We start from the raw sequence: 26489 nt of genomic DNA, 5'->3' as shown, positions 1-26489 counted from the left end.
AGCGCAATTCGTTTATAGTTTTGAAACTCACGTTACATTGCGCGCCAGCGTTTATTGACATATGCGTTGAGGTTTACAAATCGACAGGATGCGCGATTTGTCTGAAAAGCTTTAAAAAGGAAAAACTGTGTTACATTGCGCCCCAGTGTTTGACATACACGTGGATATTTATGAATCAGCAGGAGGCGCGATTCGTTTGAAAAGCTTTGAAATCTTGAGTTGCATTGCACACTGACATTTATTGACACATACATAATTGATCACGAATCGGAAAGAGGCGCGGTTCGTTTATGAAGCTTTAAAAGCTTGTGATACATTGTGTGTTACTATTTATTGACATTTAAAAGAAGGTTTTGAAGTGGTACGATGTATAATTCAATTTAAGATAATTTCAAAACCTGTTGCTATTTATTGTGCAACCATTTCTTGACTTTGCATGGTGGCATTCGAGTCAGCAGGACATGCAATTTTTTACTAGAGTTTATTTATGTTGTGAACTGCATATTACCATTCCAGGATAATTGCTTAGTACAATTCGAGTTGATAAGTATGGGAAATATTTCTTGAACTATTGAACCCATTGAAAAATATTTCTTCTCTAGTGTTTTAAGAGTGTAATCTGTGTTGAAAACATTTCAAGGAAAATATATATAGGATCAGAAGTTCTAGATGCAATATTATATGCTTCTATTATGCATATTCTTGTTATTCTAATTCATGCTTGAATAAGAAAAGTTTTATTTGAATTAATCTTGATTCCATTACAGGTATCTGATCATCACAAAATCTGTTCATTTTTAAAACTGCAATTCAAGATTGCTCATATTTTCAGAAAGACTATGTTTATTAATATTTACTTCAGGTTATATTGTGTGTTCTAACCTTTTTTCCCATTAAAGGTCTCCTTCCCAGCAGTACCCTTCCTAATCCCCTCTTCCCCTCTTGAACTCTCACAGTCTCTTTGAATTGTCTATCAGAGTCTTGGAGCTGTTCATTAGAGGACGTGTTGGGAACGTGCGCAAACCCCGAGGATCTGGTGACTCTGACATGCAGGTCTAGTAGTTGCATTTCATTTACATGCTTGGGGTAGATTTAGTACTACTTTACTAGGGACTCACAAGTAAATTAAATGTGCCAATTGGGTGTAAGACAATTTCACCATGTTTAAACAAGAGAGCACAAGTACTTTAACACTGGTTAGCAGTGGTAAAGTGCACAATGTGCTAAAAGTCGACATAAATGGGTTAAAAAAACAGGAGGGTGAAGGCAAAAAGTATGGGGATGATCCTGCAGAAAGGGCCATGACCACAAGGAGGTAAATTCTTGGGCTGCAGAGTTCACCCAGAGGGACAAATCCTACAAAAATATTTATTCAAGCAAAAATTATAGAGTGAAAAGACCTTTAATATTAATCTTTGCAAACATGTTCACAAAAAACATGGGTAATACCCGGCATTAGGTAAACATAAACGTAAGTCAAGTCTTCCTCCACTAGACTACACCCTTGCATTGGTTGTTTTGAATGAGCAACTGCAATTTCTGTTTACAAATTGTTCCTGGTTCATGTATGTAATTGAACATTTAACATCTCATTACTTATCTCAATGACTTAAAAAGAGTGATTTTCCCTTTTAGAAATATGTGTGATCATGAACCTGTTCTAGTGCAAGGTGAACAGGACACCGATGCCACAATGAAAGTAGCACCAATCAGTACTCAGGAATTAAACAAAGAGAGAATTTTCCATTTACTGTATTGGAAAGAACAAAATGTATAAACTCTAAAATGTTAAGCTGTAGTTTTGCCAATATTGCTTGATTGACAATTTTATGTGAACGCACACATCATGAAGGATGTGCATGCATGGCTCACAGACTTGTAGTACGAAAACTGTTTCAGATATAGCCACCAAAACTAATGCATGCAACGTGACAAAGGCACAAGCATTCATCATTATGCATGCTCATGCATGCACCATGACACAGGGTGGGCATTTTTAATTTACCTTTCTAACATTTTAGATTACTATGTTAGAACTTAAAGTCAAATAAAATAAAGCGAAAAACAGTGTATGCAAGGGCAAAAAAAGAAGTGACCAGTCCTTGCAACTTCTAGGCACTCGCAAAAAAATAAATACATAAAAAATCTATGAAATGGGGAGCTGGACGGAGAGCAGGATGAGGAGCAGGGGAGTAAAAACTCAGGGAATGGGGACTAGACAGCACTTTGCAGTTATCGGGCCTTTGAAATCAATGCGTAAATAAAAATATAAGTAAGAATTTGAATTCGGTTCTGGGGTGTGAAAAGAAAGCACAAGAGGTGAAAGGAAACACATGAGCCTTCAGGATTGCTGATAAATGAAGGGGGAGAGAGCAAATAAACGCACTATCAGAGAGTGCTGTTGAATTAAGAAAAAAGAGTCCCCGTAGGGCAGCAGTGGAACTCATCCCGTCAGTACACTGTGAGGGCAAGTAGAAGGAAAGGGAGGAAAGCATTGGGCTCCAGAACGCAGTCCAGAGATACACAAGAAACCCTATTCATCCCCGAATAGGGGAGTCACAAATCCCACTCTAAATATATGATAATTATTGGAAACAAAAAGCCTGCCAATAGACAATTAAGACGGTTTGTAGCCAAAACATAAAATTTGTCCAGCTCACTTGCTGTGCTTAACTTGTGCCAGTGTTTGACGGTGGGGAGTGTTAGCACTCATTTTTGGAGACATGGAATTATTTTTCATCATTGGATTTTGACACATAGCAAGAGAGAGAAAAGAAGAAAATATAGAAAAGAAGAGAAAATGAAAAATGACAAAGAGAGAAAGCAGAGACGGAAAACCCTCCAGCGTGAGCTAAAGAGAAATGAATTGTAAGGTGATGGAATAAAGAGACATCACAAGAAATTAAAACCAGACAGCCTTGGTAATCAGCAACCCTAGCATTTGGCTACACCGCTGGAGACTTCTAAGAAAAAATAGGGCCTCTGCACTTTTTTTGGGACTATGAAGTATTATGGGACTGATCAAAGAAGGGTGTGGAGGGAACTGAGAAGAAAATATCGATGAATGGGTTTCGGTGGTTCTCTGCACAACCACAGCCGGGACACCATCAGGCTGCAGACCAAGAAGCATGAAAAAGAATAACACAAGGGTTCTGGCCGCTTTTATCCACTCACCAAGGATCTCGAACAGCACCTTGATATCTATTAGGACTGCCCCAGTGCTGCTCCAATTAAGGAAAGAGTTGAGATGCCCCACTTTAAAGAACATATCATCACAATGCATTCATAATAATATTTCACAAACCAACTTCTTCTCATATCACTTGTTGACTTTGTACTGGACTTTGACTTGTGCTCTGCTGCCTTTGGCTTGGTTTGTGCTGTACAAATGGATACATATATACATACGCACATATGTACATACATACAAACATACTACTGATATTGAGTTCTTGTAGCATAGATGGCATTGTTGTGTTATCTTTTGTGCAGCACATCCAGCGAAGTTTATCTTTCAGAGTAGCCAGACAAGATTCCACCAGCTCCTTGAATTGATCCAAAATTTTGTCTGCACAAAATAAATGGTTCTGATCAAAATGAGACACCCCATGCAAGCAAAAAAGGGCAGCTCAGCTGGTCTTTTACCAGGTTTAGTTCAACGGTCTTTTCCTTTTGGTCTGTGGGCTACCAATACTAGGAATCATATTAGTTGAGTTAATAGCATCACTCAGGCACACCACCTGGCAGCTCGATGGCATTCTCCAGCGTGAGGGGCCTATGCACATCATCCGGAAATGTACTTACTATGGGTTCTTTGGTATCGGCATTAATAGGATCATCCCCAATGAAAGAAGCTCTTTGCCACTCACTCATCTCGACAGAAAGCCGCCTCTAGGCCAAAACAATCTCCTTAGAAACCACCCCCACTGCTCGGGACTAAAAGAGTGATACTAATAGGTTCCTTACTGCCCAGTGATGGGTTTCTAACACTTTGCTCCTTTTTTATTCACCATCGTACCCAATCTGCAAGAATACCCAAGATACCAACGCAAACAGCCCCTAAAACCCACCAAAATAGGCATTATCACAATCTCGGTCAAAAAGACCACCACTCACCCTGCATTACGGGTCAAGAAACAGAAAAGCCACAAGGGGGGCGGAGCCCAGCTACATCCGGCTGCGGACGGGTGCTCACGGGCCTGGTGTTGGCATGGATCATGTCTGGGCGTATTCCGCTGTGGGTCCCGCGGCCCAATTTAATGCGCTTCCTGGCACCGCCACAGTCCTTGCGGCAGGCTGGAAAATGTAGTGAGGAACTCAAGGCCTCCCCCACTGGCAGTAAATGGGTCCCGCAGCACAATTTAATGCACCCACTGGCAGCGTCACAGTCCTCTTGGCAGGCTGAGAAAATGTAATGAGGAACTCAAGGCTTCCCACACTGGCACTATCTGTGTCTCGCGCAGCGGGTCCCGCAGCTCATTTAATGCGCCTCCTGTGCAGTGTAGTGAGGAACTCAAGGCCTCCCCCAGTGCCAGTACGTGTGTCCCATGCAGGGGGTCCGTGACTCAATTTGATGCGCCTCCTGGCGCCATCACAGTCTTCACGGCAGGCTGGGAAATGTAGTGAGGAACTCAAGGCCTCCCCCACTGGCTGTAAGTGCGTCCCGAGCAGCGGGACCCATGGGTCAACTGAATGCGCATCCTGGCACCATCATAGTACTCGTGGCAGGCTGGAAAATGTAGGTGCCGGTAGGGGACTCTGATAAATATGCGCCTAAGGTTTTTGATATGGTAATGATAATTTCTGCATGCCAGAATCAAAGGAGCTTTGGGCTTTAGTGATTTGTAGAGGGAATGAAACAATGATGGAGCGACGAAGGCATTTACTACAATCGGGTTCTATTCGTGTACATAAGGGGTTCCAACAAGGCACCCACACATTGGAATGACAACTTTATATATGCAGTGGAGGCTTTGGATTTGTGTGAGTTGGTCCTCCTAAGCTGGGATAACCTGAAATGGAACACAAGCAACCTAGGGTCAGTTTCACATTTATTAGGGCTCATCAGCCACGTATAGCATGGTTCCAGTGGCAAATTGAGAGTAATACTCGTGTCTGGGCATACCTGTCACACCTAGGGACAGATATAACAAAGAAATGGATGGAAAGCTTGAATTAATCTCAGCCACTTTTATTGCTCAGGATGCATCCAAATCCATCGTTTTTCAACCATCTAGCCACCTCTGTTTGGCCCAGCCACACATGCTGCAGGCAAGTTGCTTGACCCTTTGCCCTCTCCCTCGCTAAACAAACATTTCTGCTTTAACAAAAGCACTTTGGGGCATATTTAAGAAAAGTGGCACTGCACAGCACCAATTTTCTTGCACCTCTTAACGATACGGCACACCATGGCGGTAGTTAGGGAACTAGCGTCAGAATATTTTACGCTAGTCCAGCGCTTTGCAGGATTACCATAAGAATTCTGGTGCAAATTCTGCAAAGCACCCAGAGGTCCATTGTAACCAATGGAAGCCTCCTTTTAATGCCTCCTCTGAGAAGGCGTTAAAAGTGCTGAAAAAATGGCACAAGGAAAATTCTTAAATTTCCTTGCTGTAGGAGGCTGGCCTGGCTTGTAGTGGGTACCAAGGGGTACTTACACTCTGTACCAGGTCCAGTTATCCCTTATTAGTGTAGAAGAGGTGATTCTAGCAGCTTAGGCTGATAGAAGGTAGCTATAGCAGAGCAGCTTAGGCTGAACTAGGAGACATGCAAAGCTCCTACTATACCAATGGTGTCATATGTACAATATCATAAGAAAACACAATACACAGATATACTAAAAATAAAGGTACTTTATTTTTATGACAATATGCCAAAAGTATCTCAGTGAGTACCCTCAGTATGAGGATGCCAAATATACACAAGATATATGTACACAATACCAAAAATATGCAGTAATAGCAAAAGGAAGTAATGCAAGCAATGTAAAGTTACAGTAGATTGCAATAGGAGCACATAGGTATAGGGGCAACACAAACCATATACTCCAAAAGTGGAATGCGAACCACGAATGGACCCCAAACCTATGTGAGCTTGTAGAGGGCCGCTGGGACTGTAAGAAAACAGCGAGGGTTAGAAAAATAGCCCACCCCAAGACCCTGAAAAGTAGGTGTAAAGTGCACCTATATTCCCCAGAGAGCACAGAAGTCGTGATAGGGGAATTCTGCAAGGAAGACCAACACCAGCAATGCAACCAAAGTGGATTTCCGGATGAAAGTACCTGTGGAACAAGGGGAAGTCCTCATCCTCGGCAACACCCCGTCCGCCTGGGACGACTCCTGGTGGCCCACGGCCCTCAGCACCGCACCGCCCCCCGCAGACCACGTCCTCAACCTCGGCTTCATCTTGGACCCCCTTCTCACCATGACCAAGCAAGTCAACGCCGTGTCCTCCGCCTGCTTCCTCACCCTCCGCATGCTCCGCAAGATCTTCCGCTGGATCCCCGCCGACACTAGAAAAACCGTGACCCACGCCCTCGTCACGAGCCGCCTGGACTACGGCAACACCCTCTACGCTGGGACCACCACCAAACTCCAAAATCGCCTGCAACGCATTCAAAACGCCTTGGCCCGCCTCATCCTCGACGTACCCCGCAACAGCCACATCTCCGCACACCTGAGACACCTGCATTGGCTCCCAGTCAGGAAAAGGATCACCTTTCGACTTCTCACCCACGCACACAAAGCCCTCCACAACAAGGGACCGGAATACCTCAACCAACGCCTCAGCTTCTACGTCCCCACCCGCCTCCTCCGTTCCTCTGGCCTCGCGCTCGCTGCTGTCCCTCGCATCCGCCGCTCCACGGCGGGTGGGAGGTCTTTCTCCTTCCTGGCAGCCAAGACCTGGAACTCCCTCCCCACCAGCCTCAGGACCACCCAGGACCACTCCGCATTCCGGAGACTCCTAAAAACCTGGCTTTTCGAGCAGCAGTAACCCCCCCCTTTCCCCTAGCACCTTGAGACCCGCACAGGTGAGTAGCGCACTTTATAAATGTTAATGATTTGATTTGATTTGACCAAGTCCAAGAGTCGCGACAAAGTCGAGATTGGGCAGATGCCCAGGAAATGCCAACTGAGGGTGCAAAGAAGCTGCCACCGGATGGTAGAAGCTGTGGATTCTGCAAGACGAAGAGGGCTAGAAACTTCCCCTTTGGAGGATGGATGTCCCACGTCGTGAAGAAGCTTGCAGAGGTGTTCCCACGCAGAAAGACCGCAAACAAGCCTTGCTAGCTGCAAGGGTCACGGTTAGGGTTTTTGGGTGCTGCTGTGGCCCAGGAGGGACAAGGATGTCGCCACTTGGATGAGGAGACAGAGGGGGCGCCCAGCAAGTCACGGAGCCCTCACAGAAGCAGGCAGCACCCACAGAAGTACCGGAACAGGCACTTAGAAGAGGAGTGAACCGGAGCTCACCCGAAGACACAAAAGGGAGTCCCACGACGCTGGAGGACAACTCAGGAGGTTGTGCACTGCAGGTTAGCGTGTCGGGGACCCAGGCTTGGCTGTGCACAAAGGAAATCCTGGAAGAGTGAACAGGAGCCGGAGCAGCTGCAAATCACGCGGTACCCACCAATGCACTCTAGCGTGGGGAGGCAAGGACTTACCTCCACCAAACTTAGACTGAAGAGTCACTAGACTGTGGGAGTCACTTGGACAGAGTTGCTGAGTTCCAGGGACCACGCTCGTCGTGCTGAGAGGGGACCCAGAGGACCGGTGATGCAGTCTTTTGTTGCCTACGGTTGCAGGGGGAAGATTCCATCGACACACGGGAGATTTCTTCAGAGCTCCTAGTGCAGAGAGGAGGCAGGCTACCCCCAGAGCATGCGCCACCAGGAAAACAGTCGAGAAGGCGGCAGGATCAGCGATACAAGGTTGCAGTAGTCGTCTTTGCTACTTTGTTGCGGTTTTGCAGGCGTCCTGAGCATTCAGCGGTCGTTCCTTTGGCAGAAGGTGAAGAGAGAGATGCAGAGGAACTCTGATGAGCTCTTGCATTCGTTATCTAAAGAATTCCCCAAAGCAGAGACCCTAAATAGCCAGGAAAGGAGGTTTGTCTACCTATGAAGGAGGATAGGCTAGCAACACAGGTAAGAGCCTATCAGAAGGAGTCTCTGACGTCACCTGCTGGCACTGGCCACTCAGAGCAGTCCAGTGTGCCAGCAGCACTTCTGTTTCCAAGATGGCAGAAGTCTGGAGCACACTGGAGGAGCTCTGGGCACCTCCCCTGGGAGGTGCAGGTCAGGGGAGTGGTCACTCCCCTTTCCTTTGTCCAGTTTCGCGCCAGAGCAGGGCTGGGGGATCCCTGAACCGGTGTAGACTGGCTTATGCAGAGATGGGCACCATCAGTGCCCATCAAAGCATTTCCAGAGGCTGGGGGAGGCTACTCCTCCCCAGCCCTGACACCTTTTTCCAAAGGGACAGGGTGTAACACCCTCTCTCTGAGGAAGTCCTTTGTTCTGCCTTCCTGGGCCAAGCCTGGCTGGACCCCAGGAGGGCAGAAACCTGTCTGAGGGGTTGGCAGCAGCAGCAGCTGCAGTGAAACCCAGGGAAAGGTAGTTTGGCAGTACCCGGGTCTGTGCTAGAGACTCGGGGGATCATGGAATTGTCTCCCCAATGCCAGAATGGCATTGGGGTGACAATTCCATGATCTTAGACATGTTACATGGCCATGTTCGGAGTTACCATTGTGACGCTATACATAGGTAGTGACCTATGTATAGTGCACGCGTGTAATGGTGTCCCCGCACTCACAAAGTCCGGGGAATTTGCCCTGAACGATGTGGGGGCACCTTGGCTAGTGCCAGGGTGCCTACACACTAAGTAACTTAGCACCCAACCTTTACCAGGTAAAGGTTAGACATATAGGTGACTTATAAGTTACTTAAGTGCAGTGGTAAATGGCTGTGAAATAACGTGGATGTTATTTCACTCAGGCTGCAGTGGCAGGCCTGTGTAGGAATTGTCAGAGCTCCCTATGGGTGGCAAAAGAAATGCTGCAGCCCATAGGGATCTCCTGGAACCCCAATACCCTGGGTACCTCAGTACCATATACTAGGGAATTATAAGGGTGTTCCAGTATGCCAATGTGAATTGGTGAAATTGGTCACTAGCCTGTTAGTGACAATTTAGAAAGCAGAGAGAGCATAACCACTGAGGTTCTGGTTAGCAGAGCCTCAGTGAGACAGTTAGTCATCACACAGGGAACACATACAGGGCACACTTATGAGCACTGGGGCCCTGGCTGGCAGGGTCCCAGTGACACATACACTAAAACAACATATATACAGTGAAATATGGGGGTAACATGCCAGGCAAGATGGTACTTTCCTACACTTGCACCATTGTTTTTGGCCCCTGTAATGGGGAACGCCCTGTTTGCATAAATTATGCCTGGCGCAGGCATAATGTAGTGCAAAGGGTTACAAAGTAGAGTAGTGCATGCAATGCGCCACTTTGTAAATATGGTGTTGCATATTTGGCCTTCTAATGCCACATTAGCGTAAAAAAAATACGCTAATGTGGCATTCAGATTGCGCTAGGGGCTCTTAAATATGCCCCTTTGGCTTTCATAATGAAACCAGATATAAAGCCCACCATTAAAAACTGGTAAAATTTAAAATGAGATAAAAAAAAATAATGGGTGCATTGGTTTGGCTCCCTGATCTTCACAAGAGACTTGCTGTTACCACCCACCACTATGGCACCTATGGCCAAAAGTAACTAAATAATTGTTACAAGTATATGTCAGTATTTGAGTTCCAAATATATTTTTTAACACTCCTCTGCCAGTGTCTTCAACAACATCTTTGCCCCTATCCTCCTTCCGTGAAACTGTGAGCCCCAGCCCTTCTATGTACCCCTTGTTGTTGACTTCCTGTCGCATTGCCGTTTCTGTTGACTGCTCTGTAGTTTAGTTTAGTTTAGTTTCCGCTCTGTAAGTCTCATACATTCTTAAAGATAGAATGGAAATTGAAAGAAAAGCTGTGGTTTAAATTTAAAAAAAAATCTTAGAATGTAACTAACTTTCCTTTTTTAATACACACATATGGTCCAAAAAATCATACATGCCCATGTATGACCATTAGACATCAGAGATGCCTTTGATATGCCAAAGAGTTCCATGACCATCATTTCAGAGATGGGCACCATCATGTGATGAATGTACACAATATGTGCAGAATAGACTCAATTAAACCAGCTAATCTAGTGTGCCTAGTATTAGGATATAAAACAATTAACTGGCAGAATGTGCCAGGAATTGCTACCATTGTGCTGGGGTGGGCACAATTGTGCGAAAGAATGCCCACAATAAATCTAGAGTTAGCACCATTCCGTGAGGAGCTGGAGGTTGACACTAGTGTGCAATGGTTAGCTGCAATATGCCAATAATTGCCCGAATTATACATGGGCCAGCATTATGCAAGGGGTGCTCCCCTTAAAGCCAGAGATAGTCTTAGGATAGGTGGACCAGATGCCATAAGTAACTCGAGATCACAGTTCTAAGGCTGGCTGCATACAGATGGCAAGCAAATTTCTTCCATTATGACCAGAACCGTCTTAATGCACAGGGAAAGTGTACAATGCCGCATGGCCCTTAAGTTCAGTGGGCCCCAGGTAAAGTGATAACAAAGTACATATGACGCAGATTATTCTTTAAAGTGACATCTGGACACGCCCAGTCTGTCATTCCGTCAACATAGTTCTCAGTCAGTTGTTGGCAATTCAAGCAATTTAAAAGCTGTCTCTTTCCTTAGTTCATTGTACTTCCTTCAGCAAACCCCTTTATTTACCTTCGTTCTCTGCACATATTTCTAAATCGCTTTGTGGCTACCCCAGCACTCTTTATCTCATCTCTCTCTACCTCACTTGTTATTCCATAAATCTCTCTACCCTTTCTCACTCTACTTCTCTCTCACACATCTTCATCTTTCATTCTGCCTATCTTTACATCACTACCTCTCTAGCCCATCTCTTTATCTCAACTCTCATTCCACCAGACACCTCCCTCTACTCCTCAGTCATCTGTTTCTTTCCTACCTCTCTATCTCTCCCCCATAACCTTCTGCTCTCTCTCGCTTCCCCTTGCAATTTCTCCATTTCCCTCAGCTCTCAGCCTCTTTCTCTCAATGATATTTCTGAAATTACCACCTGTAAGCCAGGCCAAACATTATACAAGGTGAGCACGATCAGGCCATGGTTCGTCCAAACATGCCAGGAATTAGCACATTATGCCAGGGCTGCGCCCCATCAAACCAGGGCTGGACGATGGTTTGGAGCACCAGATGCCATGTGTGACATGAGATAGAGGTGACAGCGGTATCTATATGCCTAAAATATTACATGAATTACTGCTATTAAATGCAGAGCTCTTTTAAGGCACAGGCAGTATGGACAGTTGCACAGGGTCCGCACCCTCTGGTAAAGTGATATCCACATGCACAGTAAACAGATTCTTTTTTAATTTGACAGCTGGTCCTGCCCTGCCTTCCCATCCTTAACTCACACTCTCTCCGTCAGTTGTTGGTAATTAAATTTAAAAGCATATTCTGACTGTCTGTCTGTCTCTCTCTCTCTGCCTATCTCTTTCTTTCTCCTTACTTCACCTCACCTCTTTTTCTCTTATCCATCATCCTTTTCATTAAATATATCTCTGCCTATCTATACATCTCTACGTGCTTATCCCATTTCTTTTTATCCAAACACTTCAAATCCTATGATCCAGATTTACAAGAAACTGGCGCAGCATGGTGCTGCGCTAAAATCAGCAGCGCCGCACCAGTTTTGAAACGCAGGGCTGTGCCGTATTCTCAAGAATACGGTGCAGCCCTGGGTTTCCCCCTGCGCTGGCACTAAATTAAGCTCCCTGCGCCAAAGCAGGCATCCTTGCACCATAGTGCAAGGGTGTCTGTGTTCAGGGGAGTGATTGTTTATGTGCAGGAAGGTATCCCTTCCTGCACATAAACAATCTACAACGGTGATTAGGCACTTCTAGGTGTGCTGCAAAATGCAACACACATAGAAGTACCAAATTGTCATTTTTGAATGCTTGTTTATGTGCAGGAAGGGACACCTTCCTGTGGATAAACAATCATTCATGGCATTTTGCTTCTTGTATGTGTGCTGCAGAATGCAGCACACATATAAAAAGCAAAAAACGAAGAGGATTAAAAGCAGTCCTCCTTGTTTTGCCATGCTAGCGCCTTAGTTTTTGGCGCTGCTAAAGATTTATGATTTCTCGTAAATCTGGGGCAGCATCAAAAGCAATGGCTGTTGCGATAGAATGCCCACTGCAACAACCATTGCAGGCCCCTCTGGTGCAGAAAACTGCATTCGATCTGCCCATAACTTCACAAAAAGTGCTGTTATACCTCCTTGTAAATACAGAGCAGTGGTTAGCGCCACAGTAGCATAGTAAAAAAAAATGCTTCAGTGGCGATAGGGTCTTGTAAATATGGCCCTATGTGTCTGAAACACACCTCATTGAACCTTTCCCTTACAACATCCCCTCTTATTCAGCCTTTTTCTAACCCACCTCTTTGCCTCAGCTTTTGTTATATGTCTACAAATATAAAATTCTGCAGGAATTACTACTAGTAACCGCAGAGCCATTTACGTCCTCAGCAATAAGCGTAATCGCCAAGGAAACCACCTTCCGGGGGGGGGGGGGGGTTCACAGGTAAAGATACAATGATGTACATAACAAACATATTCTAATATTAATCTGACAGCTAAGCATGCCCCGCCCACTCATCCTTAACCCTTGCACTTTGAGGCAGTCTTTGTCAACTAAACTAAACTTAAGAAATCTTCTCTCTCCTTTTCCTTACTTCTTTTCACATCTTGTACCTCCCCTTTTTTTTTACCGCTGTCCCTGTACATTTGTATGTGCCTGCCACATCTCACTTTATCCCAACTTTCTCTACCTTGCCCCTCTCTCAATTGCCCCTATCTGCCTCAACCCACACTACCTCGGTCTCTGTACCTCTATAGGTGCCTAACCCATCTCACTTCATACTAAGTTTCTCTACCTGATCTCTTCCTCAATACACCCCTATCTAACCCACATTACCGCTCTATCATGACCTCACATCTACTATTCTTTGTGCTTACCTCTACATCTGTACCTCTTTAGCCCTTCTCTTTACCTCACACCTCTCACTACACCTCTTATATGGTTCTGTCTGGTCTGGTGTCTTGTTCTCTTACCTCTCTAACCATGGATGTCAATTCACCAAAATGCCAGGGATAGCAGAAGTGACATCACACGCCTTTGATCTTAATAACACAACTGGACCTGATATTGTGGGAGCAGAATCCTGAACCAGAAATTTAATGCACCCCAAAATTTAGACCACCCCATAATTTAGTTCTAATGGTTCTGGTCCTGCACCCTCATTCTTACGATAAATAACACGCTCCTCAACCGCAGGCCCACCATTAGTTTAGCAGAATAATAAGTAACTGGGGCCACTCTATAACTGAGTTCTAGATCAGGGAAAAGTTGAAAGGTTTCATTATAAAATCTTAACTAGACAGTACAGGGAAATGCAAAATATATGCCACGAGGACTCAAATACCGAAAACTTAGTTAAGAAATCAGAATTATTCTACCTACCAATGAACAGCAAACATCATAAAGACATTATCCTTAATAGAAAAGTTATGTCATCTAATTCTCTGTAATAAAGTGGACAGAGTCTCAGGTAGAAATGGAAAGTCATCTAAAATATAACTGTCAGATTCATAAAGAAAACCAACAGCATCTTTAGTAAAAAAAAAAAAAAAAGTCTCTAGCTCACCCCCTAAAACAGGGTATACATTTTTTATGAATAGGCAATAAGCAAAAACTGCAAATTCAACATGGCATGACTAGTGATAACACATATTGTACAAATAAGAGGTAAAATTGTCTCTGTAAAGCGCACAACACTAACCCACCTTAAAGAAAATTCTACCTTTGGATTGATGTTGTTTGGAGAGACACAAGACAATATGAAACATTTTTTAACAATAACCCATACTCTGGTGTATTCTCCCAGGCCCGCATCAGAATTGTGGCAGAAATGTCCTTGGGGCTGCAATATTTAACACACAAAGAAAGTTTAATTCACAATACTTGCACTTTACACAATACGTGCTCTGCGAAGACTGTGGGGAGAGAAGACATGCAGTGAGACCTGATTGGGAGGGGTAATAAGCAGGATCAAGATGAACATAACATCGTAACAACATCCATATTAGTAAAATAATGGATTTATTAGAATGTGGCACAACTAAATCACATTAGTAGATACAATTCTAAATTATATATTAAAATAATTTTCAGTGCAATGTTAATACTTCATCAGTTAAAGCTAGAATTCATCATAAAAATCATATCATAATTATTCAATATAATTTTGACACCGAAAAATGTGCATTAAAAAAGCTTTGAAAATATACCCCTTTTGATTAGTCATTATACACGTTAATTTTTATTAATCGTACATCAGTCAGTAGGCATCATCTTCAGTTGTTTTTGAGAATTCTCCTCCGTCATTTCCATCTGTTTGTAGACATGATCCAGATTCCTCAATTCCATCTCCATTGATTATTTTCCTTTATATCAAACTATTTTCACTTTTACCTTTGTATCTACTAATGATACACAACAGCGGCTCCTCCGCTACTGCGAAGGAGCATCGCCTCCCACGAGAAGCAGCAGCTGCTGTCCTTTAACAACAAAACGATAATAAACTGCGTTTATTATCGTTTTGTTGTTAAAGGGACGGGGACATGGGGGATGATGGGACGAGAGGGAGTGCACTGTGCACTCCCCTCAGTGTCCATGTGTGTTTGGTCAGCATTCTCTGGCTGGCCAAACACACTTGCGCACTGTGCTGTCTTCAGCCTGGCACTGTGCTGCCGGGCTGGAGAGAGCAGGCACAGGCTCCTAGTCTGCCTGGAAGCACCCTGGCTTGGCGCTACAGCCAATCCTAATGTTGCTCTGAGCAATGTCAGGATTGGCTGCAGCGCAGCGTGGGTGCCTGTGCCTGCCTGCTGTGACCAGGAAAGAGGAGCGTCGCATTGGCAGAGCAGGTAAGTTTCAATTTTTTTTTTTTTGTAATTAAATGTTTTTGTGCCCCCTCACCCCTCTGCGTGCTGCCCCGCCGCTTTACCGCACAGCGAGATGCGACAGATCATTCACTCATTTTTCAAAATTTCAGCAAAAGTAATAGAATAATTGCACAAATCATTGTAATTATTATCACAGCTGACTTTAGCGCTGGGGGCACCCGGTCCAATAGTCTTTTTTGGTGTTGCCACCACTGACTTACTTCTCCACAAATTCCCTCACTACCACCCTCCAACAGTGCACCTCATCTCTCCATAGCCTCTCTCTGACATACATTTCACTTTTTTTATGGTGGTTTTATAATGGTACTCATACTTCACTCACACTCAGTTCTGTGATCTGCATGATACACTTTCTGTGCAGCAGGCACATGAACCCTCTGTCCTACTTTATGATAAGTCCAAACTGCTACTAAACAAAATTCTATCTCACCAGCAGAAACATTTTCATAGTTTTCTGAAATTGCTGGAGTCACAAGGAAGTTCATGTTCTTTTTAAACAATAAGTTATTTTTAAATGCAATGCCCCCCACCAGAGTCAGTGCTAGGTGCAGCTGCAGTGGTCGCACCGCCATAAAGTCGGCCCTTATTATTACATGGGCTAGTAGTGCCTGAAAAGTATTTCCACCTAAATCACCTAGCCATTCGCCAACCTTACCACAACCCTTCCTTAACTCACTAACCCATTAACTTTCAATTTCCCAAAAGCCAGGTTCTTTAGAAGATTTAGGCACTCATTACGACTTAGGTGCTCTTTTGGCAAGACCGCTGCGATGGCGGCCACCAAAAGACCGTCAGTGATGGCTGTACAGTGACTGCTGTATCAGGTGTCACCAACGGATTTCCACCTGTAAACAGGTGGTAATCCGACACAGTTGGTCTGACCAACGGCGGGTGAGAGGTGGTTCCAAAGCCAGCACCACCACTTTGGAAGTACTCCGCCCGCCATATTATGAGCAGTAATATCGAACGGAGGTCCTTGCCTGGTGGTGTGGCACTGGTGGTTGAACCGCCGACATCCACTCCCTCCCAGACGACCACCTCGACGCGGACTGCTGTGTGGCCCAGACAGGTAGGTGGACCAACCAGAAGGGGTGTCTGTGTGTGGTAGGTGCATATGTGTGGTGTGTGCGTGTATGTGTGCGAGCATGTGTGTGTGTGTGTCGGAGTGGGTGTGCATGCATGTTTGTGACTGTATGCATGCGTGTGAATGCATGCAAAGGGTTGGTGTGTGTGAATGTATGCAGAGGTGTGTGTGTGTGAATGTATGCGGAGGGGATGTGAATGTATGTGGAGGGGGTGCATATGCGTGCAAGCGAGAGGGAGTGCCTGTCTGTTTGTCACTGGTTGGGTGGGCGTGGTGTCTGTGTTTGGGTGGGTGGGGGTGTCTGTACGAATGTGTGCGCTTGAGTGGGGGTGTCTGTATGTATGAGTGCGGCTGAGTGGGGGTGTCTGTATGTATGCATGCGGTTGGGTGCGAGGAGTCTGCAAGTGTGTGGACGTGTGTGTCTGCAAGTGTCTGGGCGTGTGGGGATGCATGTGCCGCTGACAGGAATGGGGATTCCTGTCGCCAGGTGCGTTACCACCAGGGTTTTCATGGCAGGGCGACCGCCATGAAAAGCCTGGCGGCTTGCTGCCTCGTAATACGGCCGGTGGTTTTAGGCATGCCATCAGCCCGGAGGAGCTCACCACCAGCTATGGAAGCCCGACCACACTGGCAGGACTGGCGGCATTGTGGCGGTTTGGCCTAGCCACCAAACTCTTAATGCAGCTATCTTTACCACTGGGACCGTAGCGGTAAAACTGCCACCGCAAGTGTGGCGGTCTTAAGACCACCACACTTGTAATGAGGGCCTTGAACTCATGCTCACAGGCCGAGCTCTCCCTGTGCTGCTGCATTACTCTTGCTCCTGTCTTCTTCTTGCTTTTTGCCCCCATTTTTTTGTGTGCTTTCTCCTTGCTTTTCCCCCGTTTTTGTGTGCCTTCTCCTTGCTTTTTCTTCATTTTCACTGCTTTCTTCTTCCTGTTTCCCTCCTTTTTCTGTGCCTTCTCCTTGCTTTTCCCTCACTTTCACTGCATTCTTCTAACTTTTTCACCTGTTTTTTGTGTGCTTTCTCCTTGCTGCTCCCTCGTTTTCACTGCTTTCTCCTTGCTTTTCCCCTGTATTTTGTGTGCACTCTCCTTGTTTTACCCCCCGTTTTCACTGCTTTTACCTTGCTTTTCTCTTAATTTTTTGTGTGCCTTTTCCTTGCTTTTCCCTCATTGTCACTGCTTTCTCCTTGTTTTTCCTCTGTCTTTTTGTGTGCCTTCTCATTGCTTTTCCCTCATTTGTACTGTTTTCTCCCTGCTTTTAACACTGCTTTCTCCTTACTTTTCCCCCCATTTTTGTGTGCCTTCTCCTTGATTTTCCCTCATTTTCACTTCTTTCTCCTTGCTTTTTCACCTGTTTCTTGTATGCCTTCTCATTGCTTTTCACTGGTTTTCACTGCTTTCTCCCTGCTTTTTCCCAGTTTTTGTGTGCCTTCTTGCTCTTTCCTGATTTTGACTGCTTTCTCCTTGCCTTTTCCCCTGTTTTTTGGTGTGCATTCTCCCTGCTTTTTCCTTATTTTCACTGCATTTCTCTTTGCTTTTTTCCACGTTTTTTGTGTGCATTCTCCTTGCCTTTCCTTAATATTCACTGCTTTCCCTTCACTTTTTTCCTCATTGCTGTTTCCGCCTGCAGCCCGTTATTTCCCACCTCCTACCAAGCCCTGCCCACCACTTCCAGCTCCTTTCCCTCCTCCCAGGGCATACTTAATGGAGACCGGAGCGCGGGCATGTGCTGCTGATGCGCCAAATGCAACACCGTCCACGCCTTGAATGGTCCCAGCACCAGGACCCCTGGTCCCCATCCCACCCACAGTTACACCCTCTGTGCCCTAAACACCAGACAACCAAGCAAAGGTTGCTGTTACGCCACGTTACACTCAACGGTAGGACCGTTCTCCTGTTCCAGATGCACTTTCTCTGCATGACCACTGTCATGTCGCACAGCACCAAGCCGAACTATCACCACAGCATGCCAGAAGCAACACACCCATCCACTGCCTGCGCCTCAACACACACTTGATGTGCAAGCACTTCACCTAACTATGTCACCTCATCGCTACGCTCAAAACCAAGCACTTGAACTTCCTTGTGCCTCATCACTATCCTCTTACACACCAAAACCTGACTCAAACCCATGTGTGCCCCAGACATTGCACAGCAATCCTAAATGTATGTACAATCACTCATACAGAATGCACCAGCAACTCACAAGGAGGAACAGACAAAGTCCACAAAGACATTGTACCACCTACACAACAACATTACCACCTACCCATGGAGCACCTCAACTTCAAGCTCCACATGGCAACAAGACTACCATCAGAAGTTCCCTAGCATACTGACCCCCAGGCCAGTGCACCGGCTTCTGCCATTCCATTTCAGAATTCATCGCACCCCTATCCTTAGAATCCAAGGACTACATCTTCCTTGGTGACCTTAACTTCCACATCAGCAACCCCAATGACAACATCTCACACCTCCTTGACACTATGAGCTGCCTCGTCTTAACCCAGATAGTCCACGATCTTATGCACACCATAGGACACACTCTGGACCCATCTTCACCTCCAGCAGCTGTGTCACATACACACAAGTCACCAAACTGAAGTGGACTGACCAATCCGTTGTGTACTTCTCCAGCCCCCACACCAACACCCCCAAGACATCCAGCACTTCCCCCCCTCCCCCCCCCCCGGGGCATGGAACAAAGTACACTGGTACACCCTGAACTCAGAACAGCTAAACGAGAGAGCAAAGAGCTGAAGAGGAAGTGGCATGCCATCAAAGACACCTCTGACAGGGCAGCTTTCAAGACCTCCCTCAACCTCTACTAGCACCTGGTGAGAGCAATACAGAAGGCGGCACAAGTCACACGTATCACATCAAGGAACTCTCTAACATGAAAAGGCTAGTGAAATCACCATCACAGCCTCACAAGAGCTTGCCGAATTCTTTCACAACAAGATTGCAGTCATATACAGGAATTTCGAATTCCAACCTACACTCATCGACTTCATCGACAGAGTTGCAACCACCACAAGCAACCCTAACCACAGACTAACCACCTGGAACCTTGTCTCCACCGAGGACACCACCTCCACCATGCAATCCATCCATTGTGGAGCCCCCACTGACCCCTGCCTCCACCACATCTTCAATCTCAGAAACCAAAGGATCGACCAGGAACTCACTGTGCTACACAATGCCTCCATCACCACTACAACCTTCCACAACACTTTGAAACACACTGAAGTCAAATAATTACTGAAAAAAACACCATAGACCACAGTATAGTAAAAAACTACCGGCCAATCTCCCTGCTCCCTTTGCTAGGTGATGAACTGGAAAAAACCATCAACCAGAAACTCATGGCCTACCTGGAGCAGAGGCAGCAACTTGGCGCCTCCCAATCTGGCTTTCATAGCAATCACAGCACCAAGACCACCCAGACCATAGCCATGGATGACATCCGTACCCTCTTTGACCGAGGAGAAACAGCAGTGCTGATCCTCCTCAACCTCTCGGCAGCCTTCGATATCGTATCACACTACACGCTGATCACAAGACTCCACCACATTGGCATCCAAGGGGATGGACTCAGATGGATCAGCTCCTTCCTCACAGGAAGGATTCACCTACCTCCTTTCATCTCCGAACGAAAAGGCATCACCTGTGGAGTACCTCAAAGATCATCCATCAGCCCCATACTTTTTAATGCATATATGACGCCACTATCCAACATTGTCAGATCCCACTGCCTCAACATAATCTCCTATGCAGATGACACCCAACTCATCCTCTTGCTCACCGACGATCTCACCACCACCAAAATCAAGTTCCACAGGTGCATGGCAAGCATCGCCGATTGGATAAAATAAAACTGCCTGCAGCTAAACACAGATAAGACTGAGGATCTGATCTTCGTCAAGTGGAGCAACACATGGAACAACTCCTGGTGGTCTTCGGAACTACGACATGCACCCACTCCCTCTGAACATGCCAGAATCCTCAGAATCGTCATTGACAACAGGCTCACCATGGAATCACAGATTAACACCATCGCCTCCATCTGCTTCTAAGATGTCCAAGTGACTATCCCTGTACATGAGATGCACTGTGACACAGACCCTCATCACCAGTCGACTAGACTATGGCAATGCCCTCTACTTAGGAATCACCTTGCAATTCCTACAAAGACTCCATACCATACAGAATGCCACAGGCAGACTCATCCTTGACCTTCCCGGATGATCCCACATCACACCACACCTTAGTCAACTCCACCGGCTCCCCGTGAGGAAGAGGTGCATATTCAAGCAGCTGCCCCACGGACGCATAGCTCAACACTACCAAGGAGCCGCCTGAATTTCCACCAACTGTAAAGAAGGCTACACTGCCTCCCTATCGCTTGCCCACACTCCATGCATCCACCGAATCAGAAGTAGAGGGCGCGCTACTCCAAAATAGCAGCAAAAACCTGGAACAGCCTCCCCATGCAACTCTGGGCTATCACCTCTCATCAAGACTTCTGTTGAGTCCTCAAGACCTGGCTATTGGAATGAGCTATTGAGACCTGCAAGCCACTGCATACCCTCAAGAGTAATTAGTGGCGCTTTACAAATCCTGTTTGATTGATTGATTTATTGATTCACAAAATAATTAATTGTAACAACTCCTAGCTTTTATCATTTGGAAGACTCCACCATCTTGCACCAGGAGAATATCTAATGATAAATGATTTTGCATAATCTTAGGTCTAATAGTTATCATTTCCACCTTCATTCGCTTAAATGACCCTGTTGTATCTACTGCAAGCCTATCTACAACCGTAGACAAATGTGTAATTTTTCACATCATTCATTGCTGCACCTGCAGAAGGAATTATAGCACCTAAGATATCTAAAACTACTTCTCTAAAACCACATCTCATCCTTCTCAACTATGTTTACTATCTAATTCATTCATATGATAAATTCTAGAAAATACTAAAGCTAAATTACATACACCAAACCACTTTTTTGGCTAATTGAAATACGGCAACACACATCATAAATTCCCCTCAAAATAGGATATGCACCTTGCAGATGATTTCGACTAACTTAATATGTTCTATCAGACACACATTCTCCTACAAATTCTAACTTAGCTCATTGTGATGACCTATGTCTTACCATACACAACTCTCCCCCTCAATTCAATTCTGTTCTCAGTCTAAGATGTAAACCTGACATCCTGAAATCTTCTTCTTCTTTAATCTGCTCTAATACAATCTTCTGTTCTATCTGATTTCTAACAATCTTTTCTCCTCTCTCATTGTATTCTTTAATAAAATTATGCTTCTCAATAATCTTGTTCAGTACTAGTATCATACTTGTTTTGGGCAATCACTCTAAAAATATATATAATAATAATACATTTCTCTATTGTCTTCTCTTAAGTAACATTTTCTAAAGACACATTAACATTAGTCAAATAAGGAGAAAGAAATTAATCATGATTGAAAACTACTGTGTATAGATTACAAGAAAGGGAGTGGGAAGCTCTACATACAACATTAATCCTTGTCCAACTGAGGAGGGAGGTAAGCACTAACAAAACAACAGCTAACTTTCATTCTCTCTATATATTCTCTAATCATTTTAGTATAAATGTTACTGTTCAGCCCAATAGCCAAACATTCTTTATGCACTGGTACATAATGTTTTAATTCATTTCTTTTAGAAGTAAACTCAACATTAGCTTGATTTGAAATACATCCCACAGGAGTAATTTAGCCCAACAACAGTCCCACTAAAACTATTAACATTAAAGTCATGAACAATAACCATACAATGTACAGCTTTTGCTGTATTCCATCTTCTACTTGAGGCAAAACATATTGTGGCAAAAATTAAAAAAACATTTTCCTCAAAACAATAATATGCTACTTCTTTTTTTCTTATTTTATTAACACAATAATTAAAAACAAAATTCAAAATAATCTCATCTTAGTTTTTCAAAAATTCATTTCAAAAGTCCATTTCAGCTTGATTTTTAATTTTCTTTCTTCTGCTTCAGTCTCAAAAATGTAATCTCAAAAAGTCTCTTTATTCTATCCATGGCGGCCCTTCTTCTTTTTCTGCTTGTGTCTATAATTCACTCTCAAACTTATACTGGCATTGATTTCCCAACATATAATTGTTCAATATGATTTTTTCTTCTTCTTCTTCTTTGATTGTAGGTAGATGGAAACATTCAGGCGAGGCATATTTTCAATTTGGCACTCTCTTTCTTATTGATCTTTTGGCCACTGGAGATTCACTTACACTAGTTTTGTAATCTATTATTATCTTGTGTTTCTCTTTAGTTCTCCTCTAGTTCACAGTGGGTTTTTTTTAGAAGTACATTTCCGTGGAATATCTTCTTCAGTTATTCTCTGTTTTGAGTCAGTCTTTATCAGAGTCTTTTTATTCTCCAAGAATCTTTGAATCAAACTCAAACTTGAACTTTGAACAACTTTGTATGCTCTGTTGACCATGCACTTTTTATTTCCTCTGAGGGTCTTTGTAACTTTTACTTTCAATTGCAACTTTTCATTGTTTGCATCAGAAGCTATTTCTTCTTGCTGCCACTCATGCCTCTATCTTTTGCATTGTAGCAGTTCTTCTCTCTGATCCCTGCCTTGAAACTGGACTTCAGGTATTCCAGGCTCTTTGTTAAAGGCTTCACTAACCTGACACTTCACCATTTCATCTTGCTTTTACTTGTTATCTTCAGCAGTTTCAAATTGTTTAAAATGTCCACAATCTGTTAACACATATTTATAGTCAGTATTTACATACAAATCATGATAATTCTTCTTGTAGCCATGTCTCTCTCATTTTCCTTTCTCATCTTCCGGGCATCATCTTGTAAATCTCTCAATTCACTCAAAGAAGTCTGTATTGAACTCATAAAGAGACATTTTATGTTTTCTGTATTTTGTACTGAGTTAAGTTCTTCATTTATCATTGTCACACTCTTGTACAACTGTCTCATCCTGCAATGAACAATATTTTGCCGTCTGTTCAGCATATTTATTTCCAAGTGCGATCATGTCATATCCAGCATTATGGGCAAAACACATTTGTCTATACCAATCTCATTTGACTTTGGTATTGCCTTCAACAAATCCAAATTGTAAGCACAGTTTTTTACCAGAGTCCCTGAGGATGTCACAAAATCCCTTTGTGACCACAATTGACCATAATCATATGTAACTCCAAAACCATACTGGCTGTCTGTATACATTGTCACATCCAGATTCTCTGACAAGAGCAAGCTTTTTTAACAGTAAGTCAATTCTTCCACTTGTGCTGAAGTTATGGTTGGTAAAGCAGGTGCTTCCAAAGTTTCAGAAATGAAACATATTACATAGGCATCTCTCCATGCTTCATACTGGTCTCTCAAACAAGAACCATCAACAAACGATGTCAGATCACATATTCCCAAAGGTGTCTCTTTAATGTCTGGTCTTAGTTTTGTACATAACTGAGGGGGTCATTTTGACCCCGGCGGTCTCAGACGCCGGGGCCAGGGTCGGCGGGAGCACTGCCGACAGACCGGCGGTGCCCCGCAGGGCATTCTGACCGCAGCTGTTTGGCCGCGGTCAGACTCGCCCGCCAGGAACAGGATTGCGGTAGGGGGTGCCGCGGGCCCCTGGGGGCCCCTGCAGTGCCCATGCCAATGGCATGGGCACTGCAGGGGCCCCCATAAGAGGGCCCCACTGTGTATTTCAGTGTCTGCAATGCAGACACTGAAATACGCGACGGGTGCAAACTGCACCCGTCGCACATACCCACTCCGCCGGCTCCATTCGGAGCCGGCTTCCTCGTGGGGAGGGGTTTCCCGCTGGGCTGGCGGGCGGCCTTCTGGCAGTCGCCCGCCAGCCCAGCGGGAAAGCCTGAATGGCCTCCGCGGTCTTTCGACCGCGGAGCGGCCATATGGCGGTTCCCGCGAGGCGGGCGGCTACCGCCGCCCGCCTCACTCGGAATCAGGCCCTAAGTCCCTTCAATGCAGTTATGTCTGTTTATGTCTGGTTCATCATCAGTATCTTCATTTTCCCTGTCTTAACTTCTGTCCGAAAAAGGAAGCTGTGTATCTAGATTCAACATATTATACCTCCTAATAGGGATGTTCTCTGCCGCTAGTATAACTTGCTCATATGGACTCAGCCTACTGCTAGTTATATGTTGGGCCTCATTCTGCTCAAAAGAATTTCAGGTGTATGTGGGACAAATACAATTAAAGTATGGTCCATCACAATTCCTTTACTTGTTCAATGTCAATGAAAACAGCTGCAACTGATTTCAAATAACCTGAAAGTCATACAGCTACAGGATCAAATACAGCTGGCAAGTAAGCCACTGGCACATTAGAGCACCATATTTCTGTGTAAGAATAAAAAAGTGCACATCTACTTCTCTTATGACAAAATAGAAAAAAATCAAACTGTCATTCAGGCATCCTCAGTGCGAGTGCATGATGCAAACTCTCAAATTTTCAAATGCAGCTTTTGAAATGTATTAGAGCATGTTCAATTGGTACTGGATCTTGAACATCAGTACATATCAACTGTACTAAAGGTTTTGCAATCAAGAAAAAATGTTTGGAATCTCCTAAGAACAGTACCCAACCATTACAATAAACATCTGAATAGCCCTCTGGATGATTGGCTGGTTCATTTTCAGAACTGCCGAAAAGTGTTCTTTTCATTTTTTTGCTGACACCTTTCTCAATTTGATATCTGAGATAGATGCTTTCCTTCTTACAATGCTGCATTTTAGTTGATGAAAACATATGTCCATTTTGAGATAGATGGGTTAACAAGGCAACTGTATTTTATTTACAGCCCCCCTTGGTCTTCGATGCAATCAGTGTGTCATCAATATATTGAACTAAGAATGAATTGCACAGCAACCGCAAACTGTCTAGATCTTTCTTCAAAATTTGGATAAATATCAAAGGACTTTCTCTACACGCTTGTGGAATTTTACACCACACAAGAACTTTATTCAAAAATTGAAATGCAAAAATAAATTTTTATTCCTCATGCAAATAAATTGAAAAGAATGCTAGGCATATAGCAATAATGGTATACCGTTCTGCATTAAAGTCACTGCTGCATTTGGTACCACTGGATAACATGGAGCAACAATCTTGTTAATCTTGCTTGATCACCTTCTTCAATCACTGGTTTCATTCCCTCATCTGCTTCTTTTGTTAGTCTGTTATTTTGTCTAGTTCTAGGAAATATTATATCTGGCTTTACTCCTATTTTATCTGGCTTTGCTTTTTTAACCAAACCAATCTCTTTTCCAGTAAAATCCCTCATCTTTGACAGTAGGTCTTAAATCCAAAAGAAGGTCTTCTTTTGTTAAAATAGAGAATAACTGAACCCTCAAGTCAGGTTTGTTTATCTTGAACATTGAATTCTCATCTTGTGTCCAACACTATCCAGTGTGCAATAAATTACACAATTAGTTTTGCATAGCAAGTCCCTTCCCAATACGTTCACAACACTTGAATCACACAAAAATAATTGGTGCCTGTTCTCCATCTGAATGATTGTAATTAGAACATCTGCTCCGCCCAGGTTAATACTTGGTTTATTACAAATCCCTTCAACTTGGACTTTTCTTCCAAAAAGGGGTAGGTTTAGGACTTCTACAGAATGAACTATAGAACGGATAGCTCCTGTATCAATCAAAATGAAATGGGATGGCCATTGACTTCTCTGTCAACATATGGGCTCCTTTAGTCTACCCCTAGGACTGCTCCAAGTAAGCAATCCTTGGCCCCCTCAAACACCGTCATTAGTAAAAACTACATGCCAACTCATCATATAAAATCAATGGATTCTGCTAGTACCTTACACTATAGGGCATCCTGCTTCTCATGTTTTGCTGTATAACTGGGACTTAAGGCACTGAGATTCAAAATGATTTCTGACTCTGCACATTCTGTTCAGAGTATTGCAAATTTGGGACCATCACATTATTTCTCTGCATTTGTAGAAGTCGTTCTACATTTCCTTGCATCCTGTTAGGATTTTGAATACACTCCCTCTTCCAGTGCCCGATTTTTCCACAGAAGCTGTATTCTTTTTCAACATTTCAACATCCACATTCGTACCATCACTTCTACCACCACTTTTCATCTGCATTTGATTAATTCCATTCATACCAGACTGAACAAAATTCATATTTAAACCCA

General features: G+C 44.2%; 1 protein-coding gene and 1 long non-coding RNA gene across 2 annotated transcripts in view; one reads left to right on the top strand and one right to left on the bottom strand.

The window, feature by feature from the left end:
* The window catches only part of LOC138259884 (uncharacterized), a 179014-nt gene extending 174766 nt beyond the window's left edge, over window positions 1–4248 (bottom strand). The window contains exon 1 of the long non-coding RNA XR_011198771.1: window positions 4117–4248. This is a non-coding gene — a long non-coding RNA (uncharacterized lncRNA). The remainder of the gene's footprint in view (window positions 1–4116) is intronic.
* The window catches only part of LOC138259883 (serine/threonine-protein kinase D3-like), a 429799-nt gene that overhangs the window by 165951 nt on the left and 237359 nt on the right, over window positions 1–26489 (top strand). The gene's annotated exons all lie outside the window — the stretch shown is intronic.

The sequence above is a fragment of the Pleurodeles waltl genome, chromosome 9, assembly GCF_031143425.1.
Source record: "Pleurodeles waltl isolate 20211129_DDA chromosome 9, aPleWal1.hap1.20221129, whole genome shotgun sequence".
NCBI lineage: Eukaryota > Metazoa > Chordata > Amphibia > Caudata > Salamandridae > Pleurodeles > Pleurodeles waltl.
The sequence above is the reverse complement of the archived record's forward strand: the minus strand, read 5'-3'. Positions and strand labels throughout refer to the sequence as shown.